The sequence below is a fragment of the Platalea leucorodia genome, assembly GCF_965183815.1.
Source record: "Platalea leucorodia genome assembly, chromosome: 1".
Taxonomy (NCBI): Eukaryota; Metazoa; Chordata; class Aves; order Pelecaniformes; family Threskiornithidae; genus Platalea; species Platalea leucorodia.
The window spans coordinates 54233404-54255634 of record NC_138823.1 but is presented as its reverse complement, the minus strand read 5'-3'; positions in this window follow the sequence as shown (position 1 = coordinate 54255634).

Sequence of the window (22231 nt, the reverse complement as noted above, 5' to 3'; positions counted from 1 at the left end):
ACGGGCGCGCGGGGGTGCGCGTATTTATATCGCCCCCGCGCCGCCACGTGCTGGGCCGTTTGCGGCCGAGGAGGAGCGGGGGCAGGCGCCGGGGGGCGAGAAGCGAACGCTTTAAACGGCTGATGAAATAATGAATTCCTACGGCAGAGCAGGGCTCCTTCCTCCCTCCCCCCCGCCCCGTCCTGCTCGGCGGCGCGGGCATCCACACAAACGCGCATTCACAGCAGAAGAGGAAGCAACAGCGTTTTAACAGCAAATCCTCCCCGAGTACCTTGTAACTATTTTTATGTGGCGTAATTACAGCGACCTTGCCGGAGATAAAACAGCTGTTACATCCTGAATGGGGGACATGTGCCGGGGAGGGGGGAGGGCGGCTGGTGAGTCACGTCAGTTAACAAGGCCCCAGTGTTTGGCCGCTGCGCGGCCGGCGGCTCGGCGTTTGGGTGACCGTTGGGCCTGGTCGCCGGTACCCGGCGCGCCTGGCTGTGGGTTCGCGGGGCGGGCCTGGCCAGGCCAGGCGCACTGACTCACGGCGCCGCGGGCCAGCGCCGAGCCAGGCGGGCGGTCGTGCCGCGCAGCGCTGACTGAACGCCCGCCGGCGGCGGCGGTGGCGGCGCGAGCCGGGCCGTTACCCGCCGACCAACCGCCCTCCGCCGGCCGCGGGGGAGCCGCGCGCGCGCGCCCTTCAGGCCGCCTTCCCGCCGTCGCCCCTCGGTCGTGTCCGGTTCGGTTCTCGCCCGGGCAGGGTTGGGGGAGCTCGGGAGGACGAGGCTCGCTCGGGGGCAGGCGTTTTTAACGTGACAAGCAGCGAGCAGTGTCTCCGAGGGACTGGTGACTCAGGGGCAGGGGGGTGTGCGCACACGCCGCCGTATTATTTTTTTTTTTTTTTCTGTTTTGTTTTTGTTGTTGGAAGTCCTGCTTCCCAGCTGTGAGGGCTGACTCTTCAAACGGGTGTTTTTGAGCGTCCAGGCATGGTCATGCCAAAAAAGTAATTACGGGAAGTTAACAAAAGACACGTCAAGGATTTGAAGAGATTTCCCTTTCTCCATACCGCCCAAGCCGCCTCACATTTGCTTATTGTCCTTGGGACTGTCAGCAAATCTGTGACACGAACTCTTCCCTTTCTTTCCCCCCCTCCCTTTTTTTGTTTTGTTTTTTAGGTTTGTTTGGGTTGGGTTTTGTTTTGGTTTTTTGCTGCTTCTTTGGCAAGGTCACTTTTATGAGGGGGAAAATAAGTTTTATTTTCACACTGAGCTCAGGCTTGCTTTTAAGAGCGTTAGAAACAGCCTTCCTAGCTCTGCTGGAATGTGGGTTCCTCGGCATTTTCTCAAAGGATGCTAGGAGAAGATTGATTTTGACTTTGTGTGGCAGCTTTTTAGCTAGTAGGAGCGGGCAGTGGACCAGTGGGTGTTCATTCCTAGCTCCCCAGGTACAAAATGCAGAGAGAAGCACTTTTTGAACCAAGTTACTCGCATGGATGTGAGTATGGAGGCGTGTATCCATAGTTGGGATCACTGGGAAAAACAGAAAATGAGCTTGTGCAGTGCACCTTGCAGTTGTTGCCTGGGGCAATACCTCGGGGCTGTCTACAAATTCTGTCTGTCTTTACCCCTTGAAGACCCTTGATAGTTCAGGGACATGCTTTAGAGGTGGACCAGGCAGTTAGGTTAACGGTTGGACTCGATGGTCTCAGAGGTCCTTTCCAACCTTAATGATTCTGTGTGTTCAAGGTGGAAGGGTGGATGAAGTTTGCAAAAAAGTAGAGTGGGTGGAAGAAAACCCCTGCAACCTTCTCTACCAGTAAAGCCTCAACACACCTGAAACAAGGTTGTAGCTAAAGAGAGGGCAGGTGATTTTCTTGCCTGTCCTGAGCTCAAATCTAAGGAACAGAGAAACTTGATTTTACAATGAATACAGTAACCTGGTGGCCCGCAAGTTGATGATGGGTGTTGGTATTGGCTGCTGCTTGCAGGCAGAAGTAGATGGTATGGAAAACAATACGTAACTCTGCAGTTTTTCTTTTCCCTTTGCATGTTTGTGAGGCTGTCTTTTACTATTAATTAATGGGCTGGAGCCACATCAGCACTAATAATCGTATCTCACAAGCAGTTCACGCTGCTCACTTGAGCGACTTTGGCATCGGTGCAGCTCCTTGGGTAAGTAGCGGTATACGTGTACATCAAGATATATCTGTGCCAACAGGTTTGAACAGCTTGGTTTAGTCAGAGCAAGTTCAGCTCTGTCTGGACCCATCTGCATAGACGTGCTGTAAGTATTTGTAAAGCTGGATTCCAAGAAGAGGGAGAAATAAAACTGGAGGGGATAGATTTTGAATTGCTCAATGATTGTCCATATCATAGGTTTATCAGTGTTCTGTGGTGATGTATATGTGTTTCTGTCCTGTCACACTGCCACGTGTGCTATCTTGCATGACTAATAGTATGTTTCTTACTTTACAAGTGCTTTGCTTTGAGATGCTGGGACTGTGTTTCCCTAACCACTACTGAAGTCTCTAAGGCCACTCTGTGGGCATAGAAACTCTTAAAGGAAGTACTCTGGAAAATCAGGACCTAAGCACCTCAGACCTGTGGATGTTTGTTATCTTAGCTTTTTTGTTCCAGTTTCCCACTTATAAACTGGAGAGTATTATATTTTTTTCCCCACTTTATAGGATGTTATGAAAATAAACCCATCGATCTTTGTGGAACACTCAGATACCATTAAAATGTTTGTGAGAAAATTAATTCCTTTATATTCAGAACAGAATTAAGTAGCGCACAGTAAGTTAAGCAGGTCATACCTTTGACAATGAGAATAAAGCAATGTAACAAATAACTGTTTTTCCAGTGAATAAATCTGTCCTATGCTTGGAAAACAGGAATCGCTGCTGTGGGTCACACCCATTCTTTACCTTTTCTTATCCATGACATTGACTAGTCTCAGATGTATCAGAGGAAAAGGAGAGGCTACAGAAGGCAGATGTGAGGTAATATTTTTCCACAAATGTCCCATCCAAATCTTGAATAGTTAGATACAAGCACTGGAGCCATAGTTTAATATAACTTGAAATTTTGTTACTGAGATAGCTGGATGGTCTTTGTACTGGTATAAATGTTTAATATCTCTATAACATTAAAACTCTGTAATGGCAGTCAGTGGCAGAGTAGCATGTTGAGTTGTGAATTACATGAAAATGCATTTGTCTTGATTTTTTTTGTTCTTATCTGTTTATTTCATTGAATATCCTCTTGTGCTTTGAGACAGTGAAAACGGAAGTTCCTATTTTTTACCTTCTCTGTACCATTCATTATTTTATATACTTTCATCGTGTCTGCTTTCTGAGATAAAATTTTTCACTCTTCTCAATCTCTTTTCCTATGAGAATTACTCCCAGCTTTTGATCACTGCCTTGGTTCTCTCCCAAGTCTATTTAGTCCTACAATATTCCATTTTTCAGTAAAGGTGACTTATGCTGCATGCAGTATTCTAAGCAAGGTTATGCCTCTGATTACAATATATATGTATTTTATATTATTCCCTGACCTGTTTCTTATGGAATCCAGCATGTTGGGCTTTATCTTTGGCTGCTGCTACATACTGAGGATGGGGCTCTATCAACTTTGGAGATTATTTGGCTTGTTTGAAGTTTCTCTTGTGCATAGTTTCATGTTCGTCTCAGTGCTGAATTTCTTTTGTCATTGCATTGTTCATTCGTGTAACAGAAGTCACGCTGAAGTTACTCACAAATCTCCCTTTTCCCAAATATATTTTTGATAGCTGCAAACTCTGGCACCTGACTATTCTTTACCTGTCCCAATTTCTCCCTCTCTCACTGGTCTGAGTTAATATATTCAAGAACACTGGACTGAGTATAGGACCCAGAAGCACCCTGCTGTTAACCTTTTGTCATAATAAAACCCAACCATTTAATCTTACCCTTTGATTCTCTTGCTCCAACCAGATATTCATTCATGGCAATCGTTTGCCTTTTTCCCCTAGCATCTTCTTAGTTTCTCCAGTAGCTCCTTGCATGGAACGTTGTCAAAAACATTTTGGAAATCTAAATAAATTATGCCAACCAGCCATGCTCCCATAATTAGAGCTCACTTTGCCACCTTTGTGCAAGGGCAAAAAGGGTAAATCAAAGTTGTGAAGACAATCCTAAGATTCAGAACTTCTGCGTAATAGACTCTGCAACTTGAACATGCTTTTCATTTTTTTTTTTTATGTGGGCGTTCTTGTGGTCATCGAAGATCAAACAAGAACAAAAGTCCCAGGAATTCCTTATGTAGAATCACACTGACTCCTGTCTGGTATAGCATCAGGTCTGCAACCTTTTGCTTCTCAGCATGGGCTTTAGCATCAACTCGAGGTAACAGGCAGTAGTTATCATTCCTGATGAGGATCAGCCGCTGGAGTGATCCGTGCTCGCCACCGGGGTTTCCAGACATTTACTGGCAAAGGGGAGCAGTGGCTTCTCTAGCGGGTTCTAGTGCAAAGTCTCTCTCTGGGGCCTCCTTCAACTCTTCCTTGTGCCAGCCCTTGCTCCCTCATCTCCACATGGTCCTCCCCCATGTCTGTGCCTCAGTATATAAGCATATGGAAGTAGAATATTATGGTTACTATAGGGGCAACTTAAATATATACAGTAAAGTTAGTTATGATTATAAGACAATGCAGAAACTTCATAAGTGGCATGATCACGTTCTGAGACAAAGCTGTGCAGCTACTCTGGGGAGTGGTTTATGAAACTTGCATTAATGTAAAAGCAATTTCTTCTCCACAGTTTGAAGTTAGACCACTGTGTAAAATTAAAAATTTAAAAAAAAAAAAAAGTGAATTATAGGTTTAATCTTGCTTGGAGTAATAGTGTTCACTTTCAGGTTTGAACTTAAAATAAAAATACAAGTTTGACAAGGAACAGACCTCATGTATTCCTTCCGGTTATGCAAAAATGATACTTTTTGTCCACCACTGGCACACCTGATAACTGCTTTGCCCTCTTGTCTAAGAGGGGGGGCTCTGGCTCTGTTTTCTTTTGTGGCACACAATTGAGCGTATCGAAATCAGCATGACAAATGGCATGATCGTATACAATCTCAGCTTAGCTCAAGAACTTGGGGCATGCAAAGAAACAGATCCCTCTTTCCTGAAATTTGAAACTGTGGGTGCAATTTTGCAATTGATGTAATGAGTTTTTGCTTATCTGTAAGAAGTTAAGCAAGTAAAGCAGGTATGGCTGACCAAAAAAAATACGTGGTTTTAGGTTTGGTTTTGTTTTGCCTTTTTTTTTTTTTTTTTTTTTTTAATTGTGGGATGCCTAACTTGCTTTTACCACAGACTGGTTAGTGCATACTGAAGACAAGGCAGGAGGTTTACTGTGAGGCACCCTAAGCAAGAGTGACCTCACTTAGCTGACCTTGTCTAACCAAATACTAGAATGCCTATCTCTGCTTAAGGTTTTGCATCAGCAAACTATATCTAATTGTACAAAAATCACCATATAAAGCAACAAAAACAAAGCCTAAGAGATGTCTGCACTTGATAACTGATTTTTTTTTTTTTTTTTTTCAGGGCAGAATGCTAATTTAAAATGAAATAACTCTTTTCTTAATAACTGTATCTGGACACTTTTATTCTGTTTAGTGTAGTCTACTCTAAACAAAATAACTTAATGGTCAGCCAAGTATTTGCTTGGTTGAGTCTACACTAGAAGTTTGTTTTGTTTTTTAAGAATTATATTTCAGGAACATTGTCTCTAAAGTTATTTCTGTCCTTCTGAGGCAAGGTTAAATTTGACTTGCAGAAGGGCAAAACCATGCAATCGTAGTGAATGAAATATACTACTTATTATTGCACTAAATATCATTCTGTATAACAATAAATAACATAAGTTTTTCTTATAAAGAAAACTAATTAACTTGGAATACTTGTTATGCCTGTGAACTAAGGAAGTGATGGTACATCTTAATACTTTGGGAAATAGAAAGTTCTTGCTAAAGACGTGCTGTCACCATTCCCTGTCATTAGGGTGGAAGGCTTATGTAGGAAATAAGAATGCCTTCTGGGACTGCAGATTTTCCATGCCTTTTTAGCAGGATATAAATGTGGATGTTGTTTATTAGGTATAATAGTATAGAAAAAAATATTCAGATATATAACCTCATGTTCAACAAAGATTGAAAAGAATGCAGACTAGTTAAAAAATAGTGGGGTTTTATGACAGGCCACAATTAAACACTGTATACCGAATTTAGAAAAGCTTTCACTGCTGTCTGTGCTGTACCTGCTCTGAATATATGCTGGGAGCTTTATTTTCAAAGCTGTCAGCTTTGTACTTTTATAGGTATTGCATCCGCTTTATTATTTCTGCTGCTGTGATTGTTTTATTAATCTTTGGTGTTATACAGTTTAAATTTAATGCTCACATTATTCTGTTAGCTGTCATTTTCACATACTTAAGTGCAAACAGAATATTCTTTCAATATTATAGATGTGTTACAGAGATTTTGCATGACCAGTCAAATTTACAGCATTATGGCACAGCTTCATCAACTGAACATATAAGCAAGCTATTAAGGTTATTTTATTTACTGAGCGTTTATGTACATAGTACTCAGCTGAAAAGATTCAGTGCCTGCTTGAAAGGCCCAGTCTAAAGGGGCAAATTTGTACAACTAGGGACTACTGCATCTACCTTGCAGGGGATACCGGTGAGTTGATCATTGTGTGAGAAGCTTTAACTTACATAAAGTGAATGGCATTATGGCAGGCAGTCCCTAAAGCTGCATGTATTCTAAGCATTTGCTTTTGTAAGATTTGGGCATTCGGATGTTTTTAAAGTGTGAATGCTAAAACCATCCTTCACATAAATATTTTTGTGATAGTCTTGATGATTTTGATCGTCTTTAAACATAGTCATCTCAAATGCCAGAAGTCATGGGGACATTCTCAGTACTTCATGGATGCTTTGTGGCCTGCATAATTAGCTAGGCGATGAGAGTCAGGGAAACTGTGGTAATGCATCAGGAGACGCTGAAGGTACAAGTAGTTGAGCTTGGATCCTTGGTGTAGCGAGTACGTTAGCAGCCTAAACTTATAGTGTGGATATTTCATGTCTTGATAAGAAGGGGTCTCAGGACACTCAAGGAAGAAGTGGAACTAGATGAACAAACTGTGCATCCTCATGGAGCAAACGTAAGTCTTTACACAGCTGTTAATCATATGTTGATCTGTTAACTGTTAGATCGCTAAAATCTATGGTTTTCCTCCTTCCATTGCCGTTAAGATGTATAGTAAGAGCCACCATCCTAGTACCAGCAAATATTAGAATCTCTTGTACCTACTCCACCTCTGTACCCCTTATGAGGTGTAACAGAACCTGACAAAGAGTCTAAGTAGGGTCATTACTCTCCTGAAGAGCTGGAATTGAATCACCTGGATGCTAACAGTCTTATGTAGGATCATCAGGTGGCTCGGGATCCAACTTCAGCTGTTCTGAGGTAAACCTCAGGTGTGGAGCTGTTTGATTAACTGGTTAGTCCTGAAATGTGTAACAGAAGGCCACAGCAAGTTCGAATGACTTTCGTCAGTTCGAGTCTTTTGTGTTGAATTGTTTACAGCTTTACAAGGTGCTAATTGTCTGTCTTACCTGTGTGCAGTTAAGGCAGATGATTGACATCTGTTTCAATCTCTTGCAAGTGTGCCTGCAGTCACGAAATTGAAGCAAGCTGCATATAGCTAGGTCCTGGCTAGCATTTCTATTCTTAAATCATGTTAGTTTAAGACTGAGTAACTTCCCCTTTGAGGGCAGAACCTTTTAGCCTTAAATGTGAAAAGAAAACGTTGAAAGTTTCGAAAATCCCGTATTTATTTTTGACTTGCTAAACTGAAAGCTAATTGATATTGAACCAGTGAATGGGTTCTCACTCATTTCTCTGGAAACAAACTGCTGCCAGGTTTAATACTAGATAAATCGTGTACACCTGCAGTAAACTCTAGTGGACACAAAGCGCTCTATAACTGTACACTGTCAAATTGTTAACCTGTACCTGTTCATGGTTACCATAACATGCCTAACTCATGCTAAAACACAGAAGTGTCCAGCCATGCGTGATTGTGTCATGTGGCTAGCGGGAGCCACATTGCCACGAGCAGTGCTGTTCGGGAGCAATAGCTGCTTCTGGTGAATCTCATTTCTCATTCTGGAATAAAGAGCCTTTTAGTCAACAGTGACAACTGGAGAGACGCTACATTGTATGTGATGTATGTACATCACTGAAGTGGACGTGAAATCTAGGGCCAAAGCCTCACTGAGAGTTTGGTAGTTTTTTGGGGAAAAGGGGGAGTTTATGCAGTGCACAGGCTTACAATCTGTGTTCCAGTTACAGAAGTCGGAAATGCTGAAATAAATTTAGCGCCTCTCCCCTTTTTTTTTTTTTTTTTTAGCTTCCTCCTTTAAACTGAAGTTTTAATCTGATTCTTTAACACAGACACCAAACCACATATTTAAGAGAGACAGAGATAAGGATTACGTAAGAGACAGTACTCATTGCTTGACAATTAATCTGGTGGTAGTAAGTGTCATCTTCCAAAACATGATTTCTCAAATTGTTTGGTTTTTAGAAGCGGAATAGCTTTACATTGTATAAAGGTTAGAACTTGACAGCTATTATTCATTCCAAATAAGGGCGTGAAATGAGATTGTGTTACATAGTATTTTGTTAAATGCAGTATCTTAAATAAAGCTTGTTCTATGCTGTGGAGATAAAACACTGAGAGAAAACTGCTTTCTTACAGTGCTGTACTGTTTGTTGCTTTATTTCGTAGTAATACAGTTAATGTACCTATAATCTTGGTATGAAAGCATGAACGTTGTTAATAACCCAAAACTTAATTTCATGGGTAGATCCTACCAATCTAAGAAGAAAAGAATAACAACACGGAGTGCATTTATCTAACATTTTTGCTGCATCAGGTTAATATACAGAGCACTCCGGACTGATGTTCTGTTCCCTGTATACGTGGGGATATGTCCTGGGCTTACGAATATGTATGTGTTTACAGACGTATATGTACAATGTAGTAACCTGTCCTGACCTTCACTGTTGGTGTAAATCTTAGAAGAAAACACAAAGCAGAGAACAGTAAGCACTGTTTGCATACATCTGTGTATCTGTGTGTGTGTAAATATGCACACAATGCTGTTAGTTATATAATTCCAATTCTTGACAATGGCATTTTATCAGTGTTCCTTCTTGTCTTACTACACTTATAATAATAATACATGTGCAGGTGGAAGATACTATTTTGCAAATTTGGTAACTATTATTTTTGGAAGGCTTAGTGAATGGAATGCCTAGCAGAAATGATCATTCTGGTGCGCGTGTTGTGCCAACATCTCCTGGGAAATGAGCTGCCTCTGTAAAAGTTCTCTGTAGACTGGCCAAAATTTAAGTCCTGTCCAAGTGACACGTGTCATGCTAAATTAATTTTAAGCACTGGTAACAGTATGATCTTGTCATTGTGGCATTCCTGCTTCACTAATTAGCTGAGATGTAAGGCTTAGTGTTGATGAAACACCACACTAATATAGCCATACTACTTTTCACTCTCAAAGTGAACTTCAGACATTCGTGCCCACATAACACGGTGTTATGCATAACAACTGCTAAGAAAGTCATGCTGATGATTATTTTCAGCAACACGCTTTCCCTGAAGTGGCCAAACAACTTCTTAACCACTGTTTCAGAAATACAGTGACGCTGTCAGAAATGTCCATTATACTTCAGAAGTGTAAAATTCAGTACAAATAAGATAAAGCTTATTGGTGGCCTAGTGTCAGAAGTAGCAGAAAGGCAAGCAGGTGTTGGTGGAGATAAATGCAAGACCACCTGGGACTGCAGACTGCATGGGCAAGTAAGCTTCCTTGAGTGGGGCGCTCAGCATTACTCAAGCAGCCACCCTTAGTATTTAGATGGTCTTAGAGTTTGGAAGTGAGACTTTGGCCTAGTTCAGATTTATGGAGAAACTTCCATGGACTTAAGTGAGGTAAGGCGCTATAACTTCTAGTTCTGCTAGCATTCAAAGATGCTGCACTTCTCATTAATTTAATTTCTGCAATATGAATGGACCCGATCAGCCAATTAATAAAGTGTAACTTGCTTTGACAGAGCCGGAGGGAGATATAAAAGAGATATACTGGAGACAGGAGAATGAGACATGCTGCAGAAGATACAGTGAGGCTGCCCATGAATGCCTGGTGATGGCATATTGTGCTTTGCTGTCAGTCTGTTGACTCATGTACACTTCAAAAGAGCTCTCGGGGGAGCCAGTTATACGAGTCACTGCCTGATGCATTGTAAATCACGGCAGTACCGTTTTTTGTTTGTTTGGATGGGCCTTGAGTGTGCCTAATGCCATTTTGAAACATCATCTAATGCCATTGGAACCTGGGGATTTCAATAAAAGTGGGGCAGAGGGACAGGGAAAACCGGCCCTCGCAGATGCTGCTTCTGGGTTAGCTGGTCATCTGTTCTTTCATATCATGTACTGTTCCTGCTCAAACCTAAGGCGGCAGCAGGAACCATGAGCTTCATGGAAGTTGAACAGAGATGAAACCAAAAACTTAGTGTGCTCTGTCTCCGTGGCCTATCTCAGGGAAGCTGTACCCCTAAGACTTGGTCAGAAAACAGGGCAAAGGCTTCAGAGGGTCAGGCAGGGGCTGGTGCTGCTTTGGCATGGAGTTTCCTCATAGGAACAAACGAGCGCTTTTCCTCTGAGGAGCAGGCAGCAAAGGGTACCTGGTGGCACTGAATGCACCTTGAAATGTTACAGTCGTAACATTATAGAAGAACCAGGATAGGAGTTTTAGCCGGGATTCCTAAGGAAAGGAGGTTTACACAATTGTGTTGCCCTTGTCTGCTGGTCTGCCCGGGTTCCTCAGTAACTTCAGAAGTTGTAGGACAGTTTCAGATAGATTTTACAGAATTAAAAAGTCTTAAAGGTGCTTTGTTCTTGATGAAAATGATTGAGTGGGTAAAGGCCTGAATCTCTCCACAGAAGGAAAGGCTTTGACAGGAGTTATGTTCTTGGAGAGTGACAAACCCACAAGGGGGAAATTTTGAATGCTCCAAGCACAAGAGAAAAGGAGGTCAGAGTTTGTGTCTTAGTTGAAATGGGGTAATACAAACATGAGACACAAAGTTGCAGGTAAACATGAAGAGCATTTTATTCCCTGTGGAACTGTTTGGGCCTTTTAAAGATTTGATGGATCATTTGTGTCTTTAAAGCCAAAGTTGGGCTGCTTACATTTACAAACCCACAAGCATAACTATGGTGATTGCACAGATGATGAGTGAATGATTAACACCAAATCTGATGTCTACTTGATTTCTCTCCACAAAAAAAAAAACCAAACCAAACCAAACAAAAAAAAATCCACCACACCAAAACAAATATTTGAAGTTAGTTTTGTGCAAAGATGTTAAACCAATAGCTTGGCTTGTCTGTCCCTAGTCAGAGTTCAGTTTCTAGGGTCCAGCACAAAGAAGTCAGTAATATGTTTAGTTGTCTTCCTCTTCTTTTTAATTACTGTAGATCACCAGTGGAATTTAAACGATGGGTACCTGATGACAAGGCTTTTATTTCAATTGCTGATAACAGAACAATGCCTTCAACTATGTTGCTGGAAGTATTTCTTTTTAATTTTGAATAAGTAATGGAAATCAGTTCTCTCTTAAGCTAGTTGAAGCAGTGGCTGTTCCTATAAATTCAAAGCACAGAACTGCCTATGTAAAGACTTGCAGATCAAAGAGGATATGGTTATGAAACATTAAAACAAACAGTAATATCCAAGTCAGAAGTTATCTGTGAACCTCTGGTGCTGGCAATTCAGGACCTCCCAGAGCTGTGTGATTTTGCCTCTTTCTTTGGTGCTGAGAATGGAGGAAGTCCCCCTTCTCCTGAGAGTGCCAAGGAGATAATTTTGATGTATTTTAAAATTAACAGGAGTGAATATTTGCAAGGAAGTTAGGGTGGTCAGCTTCTCACGTTGTTTCACAAAACCCAAGGCTATTTCAGATGTCCTCACTTAATTCAGTGATGTCATGATTTCCACATACTTACTCTGAGGATAGAACAGGTTCTGATCTCTGACTCCCAATTTACTAACTCGTACTTTCATGGCTATCAAAGCTTGTAGAGTTGATGATCCTGTTTTGTCAACAGCAGTGATCATAGCAGTTATAGCTTGAAAAAATATTACCTCCAGCCATGAAGACACAACATAACCGCTAGTGTCCAGACCTCAGATTTTAACCTGGTTCTAGGCTTTGTCTGGTATTTGCAGTGTCAAATTGCAATACTTGCACTTAATAATTTACAAAACACTTGAAATACATCTTAAGTATGTGGATAGCTGCCATTAGAATAGGGGAATTAAGAGTCAACGGACCTGACTTCTATATTTGTTACCGAAGGACTTGGCACAGGGAACCAGCAGTGGTCTTTCCACATCTCTAAAACTAGAATGGCTATTCCTGCTGGGCAGATATTGGGGAAAAGGTTCTCTCCAGTTAACACGATGCTGTTTGCATTGCCACAAATATGACTAAGCTTGCAAGTTTACTTTGTGCCGTTTTCGTATGCATCCTTTGCCTTCATGTAAAGCTATTGTATATGCTGAATATTTTCTGGGCATTTCAGTGTGGCAGGATGGCGGTCCAGGCAACCAGGCAGCTCTGAAGTTACTCTGTAGCAGTGAAATGGTTCCTTGCAGACATACCAGTAGTTATGTCAGGTCACACAAGAAAGTGCCCCATTGGGTAGACAGAGCATGGATTAACTGCTTGCCACTTGGCTTCTTCATGTGTGCAATGAAGGGCTAAAGGCTGAAAAGGAAACTTTTGAAGCACTACCCAGACTCAGGAACAGAGGGAGGAGATGGCGTGCAGAAGGTCTTTAAGACAGGAGCAGGGAGCGATGCGAGTCCCTGTTTTTGGGCTGTGTGGTTTGCAGACTGGCTAAAAAGAAAGGTATATCAGAGGCCAGAATGTATCTGGATGTCTCAGAGAGTTTGTGGGCACAGGTTGTACTTGTCCTAGGAAATGAACATGGTGGGTTTTAGTTGGGATGGTCAGATAATGGCGGTGTGCATGTGATTCTGAGTTCATTACCTGTTGTAAGTTGGCGATCTGTCTGCTGGTCTACCTTCACTGATGTGGCTAAGTTATGGTTTACTGGAATGGTTTTGTAGGCGGTAGTGAATGTAGAACCTGCTACAGAGACAAGACTGGTACTGTTTTCTATGCTTGTGCTATCTAGTCCTCCTCTGAGCAGCATATGGATGTCCTAGCCAAAACAAAAAAAATAAAGCCTATCCTTATCTGAGCTGTGGTTTCCCTGATTAGTATATTGGGGGAGCTGAACTACTAATGAATTACACATCTGAATTCTAGCAAGGCAGGTGCTGTCTGCCGAATGTATGCCAAAAGCCCCAGTGTCAACACTGAGGGTGAATGATGTAATGCCACCTGACAGCCAGAACCATCCTGAGATCATGAGCTCATTTTGTATTAAATAATGATCAGTTGGAAATAGTTCTTTGTCATTACTAATCTGCCAGCAGATTTACTAGTTAATTTTCTCTTGAACATGGCAAGGAGACTGGGGCAGCTCTTGCTGGTAGAGCCTTTGTTGGGCCAAAACCACCGAATCAGATGTTTTGACCATGCTGCTGCCAGTATCTAACCTAAAAGTAATTTTTAACCGTTTGTAGAATGATCATCTCAAAACCCAGTGCAGATGTAAAGATTGCAGCGGGAGAAAGGAGTGGGAGGCAGTAAGCTGATAGGAAGGGAGTTTTGGCAAGGATTCCTATGTGCTACTTATATCTTTAGCTGTATTTTCCAAGCTCTTCTAGCTGTTACAGTGAGTGATAGGCTTGGGAGACCTCAGAATTCTCTAGCCTTTCATGAGGAACTTGGGTAATTCTCCTTTTAGGAAATATTATGCTATTTTGAACTAGTAAAATTCTGCAGAGATGGATGTAAGTGGGTCCATAAAGATAATTGTGGTGAATTTTATGGATTTGGGAAAGAAGTTGCCTCTCCCCCTCTCTCCACCCCGTGTTTATATAGCTCAGTAGGTCTCTAGGTTAGTGGTAGGGTGGAAAAAGAATTTTTCTCCCTTTTTCTCTCTTTTCCCCCTTTTCCCCTCTTGCTACTATTTCCCCTCTTGCTATTATTTATTTAAAGAACATCTGTGTTATAAGAAACGTAGTCATTACTGCTATTTATACTGTAACATGAAAAGAATGAATTAGAGTGTAAAGTAATGTATTTCACAGTTTTGCGGTTTGTTGTTGGTTTTTGGTTTGGGGTTTTTTTTAAGTATCAGGTCATTTATCAGAGGCATGGAGGCTTCTTCTAACCTAAGTACATGTTGTTTCTCTGCTACTGAAATATCAGTGCTAAGTAATTGCTGAAATATTTTTCATTTTTCTTTTTATCTTCACTTGGCCTTCACTGACTTTGAAGTTTCGTTCAGGTCAAATTGTACATTCATCTTTTAAAGCATCTGAAGTGATAACCTCAGTTTGTCCTTTAGATCTTGAAAGCTTACATTTCTGTTCAACTTTAATTCAGCTCTTCATGGTCTGTACTGAAATTATTAGAGGTACTGAGTGATTTATTTTTAATGAAAAATAAGAGGCATGCATCAGGCATTGCACAGACTGCAAGAATGTGTCTTAGGAAAAAAGCTCTTGGATTTTGCTGCAACTGTCAACAGTCAGTTTGCTTTCTAACAAAATCTGATTTATGGACATGAAAACAGGACCCTTGAAAGCTGTCTGTCCAGTAAGTACAATTCATTAATTAGCACTTTTTCGCTTGTGATTATGAGCGATATAAACTTAGGTCCTGGAATTTCCTTTTTGCCCCCAGAGAGTCTAATCTGCATAACATGTCTCTGTCTCCACATACGGTTACATGCACTGGGCTAAAAAAGTATCAGATACTTTATAAAATTATCTTTATATACTTTATAAAGATTTACATTTTCTGCATCAGCATCATAATCTGTCTGGCAGATTTTTATCATCATTCTGCAGGAGAATTTTGCACTCTCCAAAATGGAGACCGCATTAGGACATCCATTTTGAATTATGAGCTGTCTTCCCAGAAAAAATATTTAGACATCTTAGAGAACAGCCATAGTAGGACAGTTTTTGGTTCGATCTCAGAACTGCTGGACTAGGCCCTTGAAGTGAAGGGCTCTGGATTTTTTTTTTATTTTTTTTACTTTTTATTTTTCGCTTTGTTTTTACAGAAGGGAGCCAGCACGGCTGATAGACCTGCTGCTTCTCAGCAGGAGCGCATAGCAAACAGAGGGAGAGCCTGCTTGGCCGAAGAGACAGATAGGAGGCAGACCTGGATTCTGTGTGAACAGGGGTGCTTGGAGGGAGAGGAAGCAGGAAAATCTTTGTCAGTCTTGAAACACTGACAAAACTTGGACTGCTGTGCAGGCAAGGCCAAGCTTTACCGAATTCTGGGACTCTGCAGCACTTAATAATAAAGCAACTAGTTGAGAAATTCCTTTGCTGAGCCTAAGTACCGTGTGTTTTGCGTTGGGGAGGGTTTGTGTGTGTGTGAGAGAGAGTGCCTGGAGGTGTCAGACTGGAATTACAACACTGAGGAGGAGTTCTGAGAAAATATAAGACGATTACTGAATGGGAAAGGGGAATCTTGGCCATATCAGGCTGCAGTTCAAAGCTCTGTGATAGCTGGGTCAGGAAGCACTGTGGCTCAGGGAAGGGTTTACACAAGGAATCTGGGCCTGGGTGAGAGCAATGCTGATCCAGAGGTAGAAACAGTGATCAAGTCAGTTTAAAGATAGTTAGCTTTGGATTTGGCTGACTCTTCTGGCAGGTTAGCTGTTATCTCAGGCCTAGGGGCTCAACCTCAGATTTCAGCGAGGAGTTGTAGCAATCTTTCATCCTGCAGCTCTTAATGCCATGAATAATCTTGATTTTCAGAAGAGCAGAAGTTGCAGAAATGGCTGCTGCTGTTTTCCACGGCAGCTTTTGGGCACTTCTGGTCTGGGGGCATTCATGGAATGGGAACAATGTGATGCTGTGGTTCTTTGCAAGTCCTCGTTTGCCATGTTATTGTGGGCAAGTCATGATCCCCATTTAAGAACGGAAGATGGAGACTCTTACGGGGGAGTTGGATCCAAATGTTAACATTACAGTGCCTATATTTAGGTACTGTATGTTCTTACTTAGTGCCTTACTAAGAGGTGACATACGTGTCCTGCGTAATGAGCACTGAGAACGCATTGGACCTGTTCCCAATCTGATAGTATTTTATCACGATTTTAACTTTGATACCAGTGAAATTATTAGTCTCATTTTTTTATCCTCTGAAGCAGAAGAATTAGTTTCTTGTATTTTCTTTAACTGTGGGGAGACCTTGACATTGGTTGTAGTCTTCCCTTGCTCTGTGTAGCTTCACCGCTCAGTGATAGCACTGAGATACTTTTGGAGCTTAGTTGTAACACAGGTTTTTCAGTATCTGCTACTAATGAGCTGCCAAAGTTCAGGTTTGTTAAGAATCACTCCCTTTTTCTATAATTAACAGAATGCCTTCACAGACACAGACAGGCATATAGACTCACTGCTAAAGCATTACGATAAGGCTATAATGATCATGCACCAGTTTGCAACAGATGAGTACTTCCTTCATGAACTTTTATTTCACTATTTAAGAAAAAAAAAGTGAAAAAGGCAGGAGGAGAGGATAAAAAGGGAAAATTTTTACTGAAAATAATGACATCAGCTTTTCTGAGACGTGTTCTATGTAAGACACTGGGACTGGAGGTCTGGGTAAAGGCAACACATTTCAATTTCTTTGCTCAGAGAGTTACTGTGTGTCAACTGTGTTGTGGTAACTGCCATTGCGTATGTGCTGCTAGGCTATAGGAAGCCTAAGGTAAAATGTGTTAGCATGAACCTCCAGGAAAAAGGTTTAAGCTAAGTCATTCTGTCTCCTTTTGATAAGCCAAAAGCAGCCACATACCGTGTTCCTGCAGCACCCTGCAAAGTGTCATAATTCAGCCATACATCAGGATCCTGAGGTGGAACTGCCCTGCTAAAGTAATTAAAACCTGGATCTGCAATGTTTCTTCTTTGGTGCCAGTATCGTTTGTTTTCAAAACAGTGGATTAAATGAGGAAGGTTTCGGTTAGATCTAGTTACCCTGTTCGAAAGAGTGATTATGCAATTTTAAAAGTATTTTGGGACCAGTGAGTTCTAAGTGCTGGTCATCCCTACATTTACTGAAGTGCAAAGTCTAGCTTTGTAAATGGCATTTGTTTGACTGGGCAGTCAGCCCTGGCTTAATCCCTAACACTGACTCTGTCCAAGGCAGGCTTGGACTGAATTTACTTTAAGGAATGAATACACGCGATGATATGCTCGCACTCTGCATCCTGTTCCTTCATTCATACCAAGTGGGAAACCGGACAGTGCGTACACCAGCTCCTGCCTGCCTGTCCCACAGGGAAGGAACAGCGTAGGGAACGCTGAGTCGTGTCACATCTCACCCTGGTGGGGCACACCTTTTGTGTAATGTTGCTGGAATTGTTTACCGCTTTACAACCAAATTAAAAATACATCTAAACTGACCGTTATTATCCCCCCCTACCCCTCATGTTTATTTGTATCCGCATCTGTCTGTTTACAGAAAGCTGTTTACATTGTGCTTCGTACCATTTCAGATGCCTTGTGATCAACTCTTACCCACAGGTCATTTGATAAAAATCCGTGATCCAGAGGTCTGGGTCAAACATGCCTTTGTGCAGCACATCATTTTCTCCTTGATCTGTGACCTAGAGATCATATTGAAAAGGCTGTGATTTAGAAGAACCAAAATTGGGCAAAATTGATTTTGACGTTTTCCGGAGGAAGAATTCAGCATTTCAGGAGTTTATATCCAGCATGGCAGGAGAGAGGAAAGGAAAAATAAGGTGGTTGTTAGAAACTTTTATGTTTTCAGACCATCTCACTGGTTTCCTCTGCTTGAATTTAAACACTGTGAGATTGTAGGGAGTTTCGTTTTTGAAGCTCCCCCCGCCCCTGGTTAACTCTTTGTCAGGGATTCAGTTTCACATGTTTGTCCTGGTGACTGTTAAGAGACATGTTCCTTGTCTTCAGTCTGCTATATGTTTTTTCAGTTTCAATTCAGACCATCGGGTCACTCCACCTGCGAGTAGGTTGCTAGTCTTGCTGTCTTCCTCTTGCATTTAAAACCTCTTTTGGAAGGATTGCTGTTTTTCCAAGTCACTATACTCAGCTGGCTGTGCAAACAGGAGAGTGAACCGGAATAGCTGTGATTTCCAGTATGACAAGGACTATTCAAGTCCTCCTTAAGGCTTAAGGTTGTAATCTTTCTCTCTCTGTCATCATCCTCTCCTGAAGCTCTTTCCCCACCATACTGTGGAAACTGTTTTTTTTTAAAGCCGTGATCTTTAAATCTGGCGAGTCATTCAAAGGTAATGCCAGTCATTAGCTAGAACAAGCATATGCTGCTTAATCATGAAGTGACACACATCCCAGGGGAATGTTCCAGCTCCTGGATTCCTGCGTGCTCTGTAAGAGATCTCTTCCAGTCTCTTGTAACTAAATATTTATCAAGTCAGAGAGAGAGAATGACTTCCTCTCTTACTCAGCTATGTTGTCACTGAGTGCAGTTTATATCTTCGCTTTAATGGATATGTAGTTATTTATACAAAGCTATATAAAGTTATTTAAACAGCTTACCTAATAGAGACTTACCCAAGAACAGCCTGTGTTACACAGAGTTACAGACCCCTGGGTTAAAGTCCAGTTTAAGGGCCTGAAACAAGATCTTCCATGGCAGCTGTAAATACTCTAACCACTAAGCTAATATGAGAAGATAAGTGCTAAACATACAGGGAAAAAAGATCTTGTTTTGGCTTTTGCGAGCACTACGTATAGCTTAGGGATGTTCAGAGCTGACCGTCAGGCTCCAGTTGTCCTGGTGAACATGCTGGAGGAAGAGCCTGGTTGAAGGCTTCTGCTTTGAGACTTCAGGGGTTTGCTTCAGTCAGTCACATACCTATGGAGTGATGCTAGGATGGGTTTGAGGACATCAAACCATGGAAGTGTACCTACCTGCAGGGTTAGAAAGCAACTTTTGCAGAAATCAGTAGTGCTTATAGTGGTCTTAGTCATCTGTCATCACTTGATGTTGGAGCTTTTCTTCCATGTTTATATGTTGTTTAGGTTGGAGTTACAGAAAGGGATTAATTATATGTGTCTCAGTATTGTCATTTTAGAATGAAAACCAAGAAAAGTAAAATGGTCCTTGAAGCATTCATGAAAGTATCTTAGTGTCTTAGGGAATAAACAGATCTAAATCACTATCTGTAGATTTTTAGGTTCTTGTTCCTAAGAAAGAAACACTTATTCTTGTTCCTAGATGCTTCTTGACCCATTTGAAAATGTGACTAGAAAAAAGACTGAGTGACTGCATTTCAACTAAAGATACAATCACAGTAAGCTTGAGGGAACATCACCTAACCCTTCCTCTTCAAAAGGAAGGATTTAACAGTTGGTCTTTTTTTCTCTCAGGAGCATTTTCATAGACTCTGGAAGTCAGGAAAATATATAGGCTTTGCAGCATGAACAGAAGATCAGTAAAGCAATTGCTTTATTTCAGTCTTGGTAGGCAGTGAGAAGCTGAGCAACCTTTTTGAAGAAAACTGCCAGGCTCTACTTGCTCACTGCATAGAGCAGTATAACCTGATAGATCCAAGGCCTGCATGGAGCTCTGTAAAGCAAAACCAACTGCTTAAATTCAGTCTGCTACTAAGTAACCCACCCATGCAGACTCAAAGCACAAATCTTTGATGCCCGTGAAAACTACGTTCCTGTAACTAAGGAACTGCCCAATTCTGCAATAGTTTCGGTGTCTGGAGATGTTTAAAATGCAATGTGACATGAAGGAAGGGGAAGAACAGTTTTTGGGATTAAACTTTCATCTGTGCTACTAAGCCTAACTGTTAATTTAACATCAAGTTTAATTTCATTCCAGGCCTTTGCTCAGTTACCTGGGGTAAATGCAAAGTGGTTTTGGTGGCGTTGTTTCAGACTTGTGCTGAATTAAATCAGGATGTGAAATCAGGATGTGGCCTAAACCATAGCAAGCACAACATATTTTTCCACAGTTCTCTTTTCAGTGCTTATTTCAGTTTATGCTGACAAATATTGCATGCTTTCTCTATTTGTCTTTTTTGCACAGTTGTTTTGAAAAAAGTATGATTGATGTTTAGGCCTGACTTAATAGTTTGAGTTTGAGGGTTTTTCCTCCTTTTCTCAGCAACAGCAGAGTAGAGTTAGGATAGGATTAGGATACATAATTACATGTAAAAATAAATTAGTTTGGTCACTCTTTTGGGGAGGCACTGCATATTGCTCCTTGATATGGTTATGAATATTAATTTATCACAGTTTCTAACCTGAAGGCTCGCAAACACTCCCCACATCCGTGCCTTCCTTCTGACGGCACCCTTGAGCAGTGGGACTGCAGGGCCAAGCTGCTTTAATACATCAGTCGTCTCAGTTGCAAGGCAAAGCCAACGCAACTTTCAGTTAAACCTTCAAAGGGCCCTACGGTATCCTTGATCTGCGCTATGTGCAGCAGGGGTCGTGTCTATAGTTGCAGTCTTTGGGAAGGGTCTCAGTACCACTGCCTCTGAACAGGGACAGTTTTCCTTGGGGTAAGCAGTGAGGTTGGGTGTTTCTGGGGAAGATGTTTAGGGAACAGGGGCTGAAACTGTCACAGACTTTTGCATGCAAGGCAAAACCTTACAAGCAGCGTGCCACCCCTGCTCTACAGAACTGGGGAGAGGTCTATGGCTCGGCTAGAGCCAGGACAGGCACGTGGGAGCACCTCACACGAAACCTGGCTGAAAGAGGGTCTGTACCTCCTGGTGGAGGGAGCGGGTCTGGGAGAAACCTGCCTAGCCAGGGCTTCCCCTTCATCTGACACACTGAGCTCTCTTCCACCAGAAGTAGTGGTCTTGTCGGTGGTTCCTCCTCTGTGAGAAGGGCAAAGCACAGTGGCATCTCAACAAGGAGAATTTTCTTCACCTGCCAGAGGGGAGAGAGAATAACAGGGGCCTAAGTTGTTGACTCCATGTAAGCAAGACAGGTGTTATAGGCATGGCTCTGCTCTACAGACCTACACTGGGTGTTTGGCCTGGTGGGTGTGAAACGTCTTGCCTTCCCTGGTGGGACGCTTTCCATGCAGTGGTGATGTAGGAGGTTCTTCTGGAGCAGCCAAAGCAACAAATCCAGCAGCAACCCATTTGAGATGTGTGTCCCCTTCGCCCAGCACACCCGGCTCCACCAGTGAAAGCAGCCTTGCCAGTAGTTCAGTTTGTGAGATGAGTCCAGTCCCATGGCATTGCAACAGATTCAAGACCTCCGTTCCCTTAAGTTCCCTGCTCTGTACTTGGGTCTTCCCCAATAATCAAAGCAGCAGCCTTCAGGGCACAAGGTGAAGCTTGTGACCACCGTGCCTCATCTGAGGAGGGAGGGGAGGGTAGTTTTGGCAATGTGAGGACTATGCCAGCAGGCCCATGAGGCAGCACCGAGGGAGAGCTCAGGCTCCGCACAGAAGAGGACTTCCAATTTAGTGTGTCCTGATATAATGCGTGCAGGGCATTCTCAGATCAGAAAGTGGCACTCACAAAATATGGACCTCTATTTAATAAGATGTGCTTCCCAAGTACCGGATTTGATGTGGCTATTTTAATTTCCAGTTCTATGTGAAAAATTTTGGTTTTATTAAAGAACCTAGTCTGCTTAAAAAGATGCGTGCAATGTGTGCTTGCAGCCCAGAAAGCCAACCATATCCTGGGCTGCATCAAAGGAATCGTGACCAGCATGTTGAGGGAGGTAATTCTCCCCCTCTACTCCGCTCTCCTGAAACCCCACCTGAAGTACTGTGTTCAGCTCTGGGGCCCCCAACATAAGAAGGACACGGACCTGTTGGAGCAAGTCCAGAGGAGGGCCATGGAGATGGTCAGAGGGCTGGAACACCTCTCCTATGAGGACAGGCTGAGAGAGTTGGGGTTGTTCAGCCTGGAGAAGAGAAGGCTCCGGGGAGACCTTGTAGCAGCCTTCCAGTACCTGAAGGGGGCC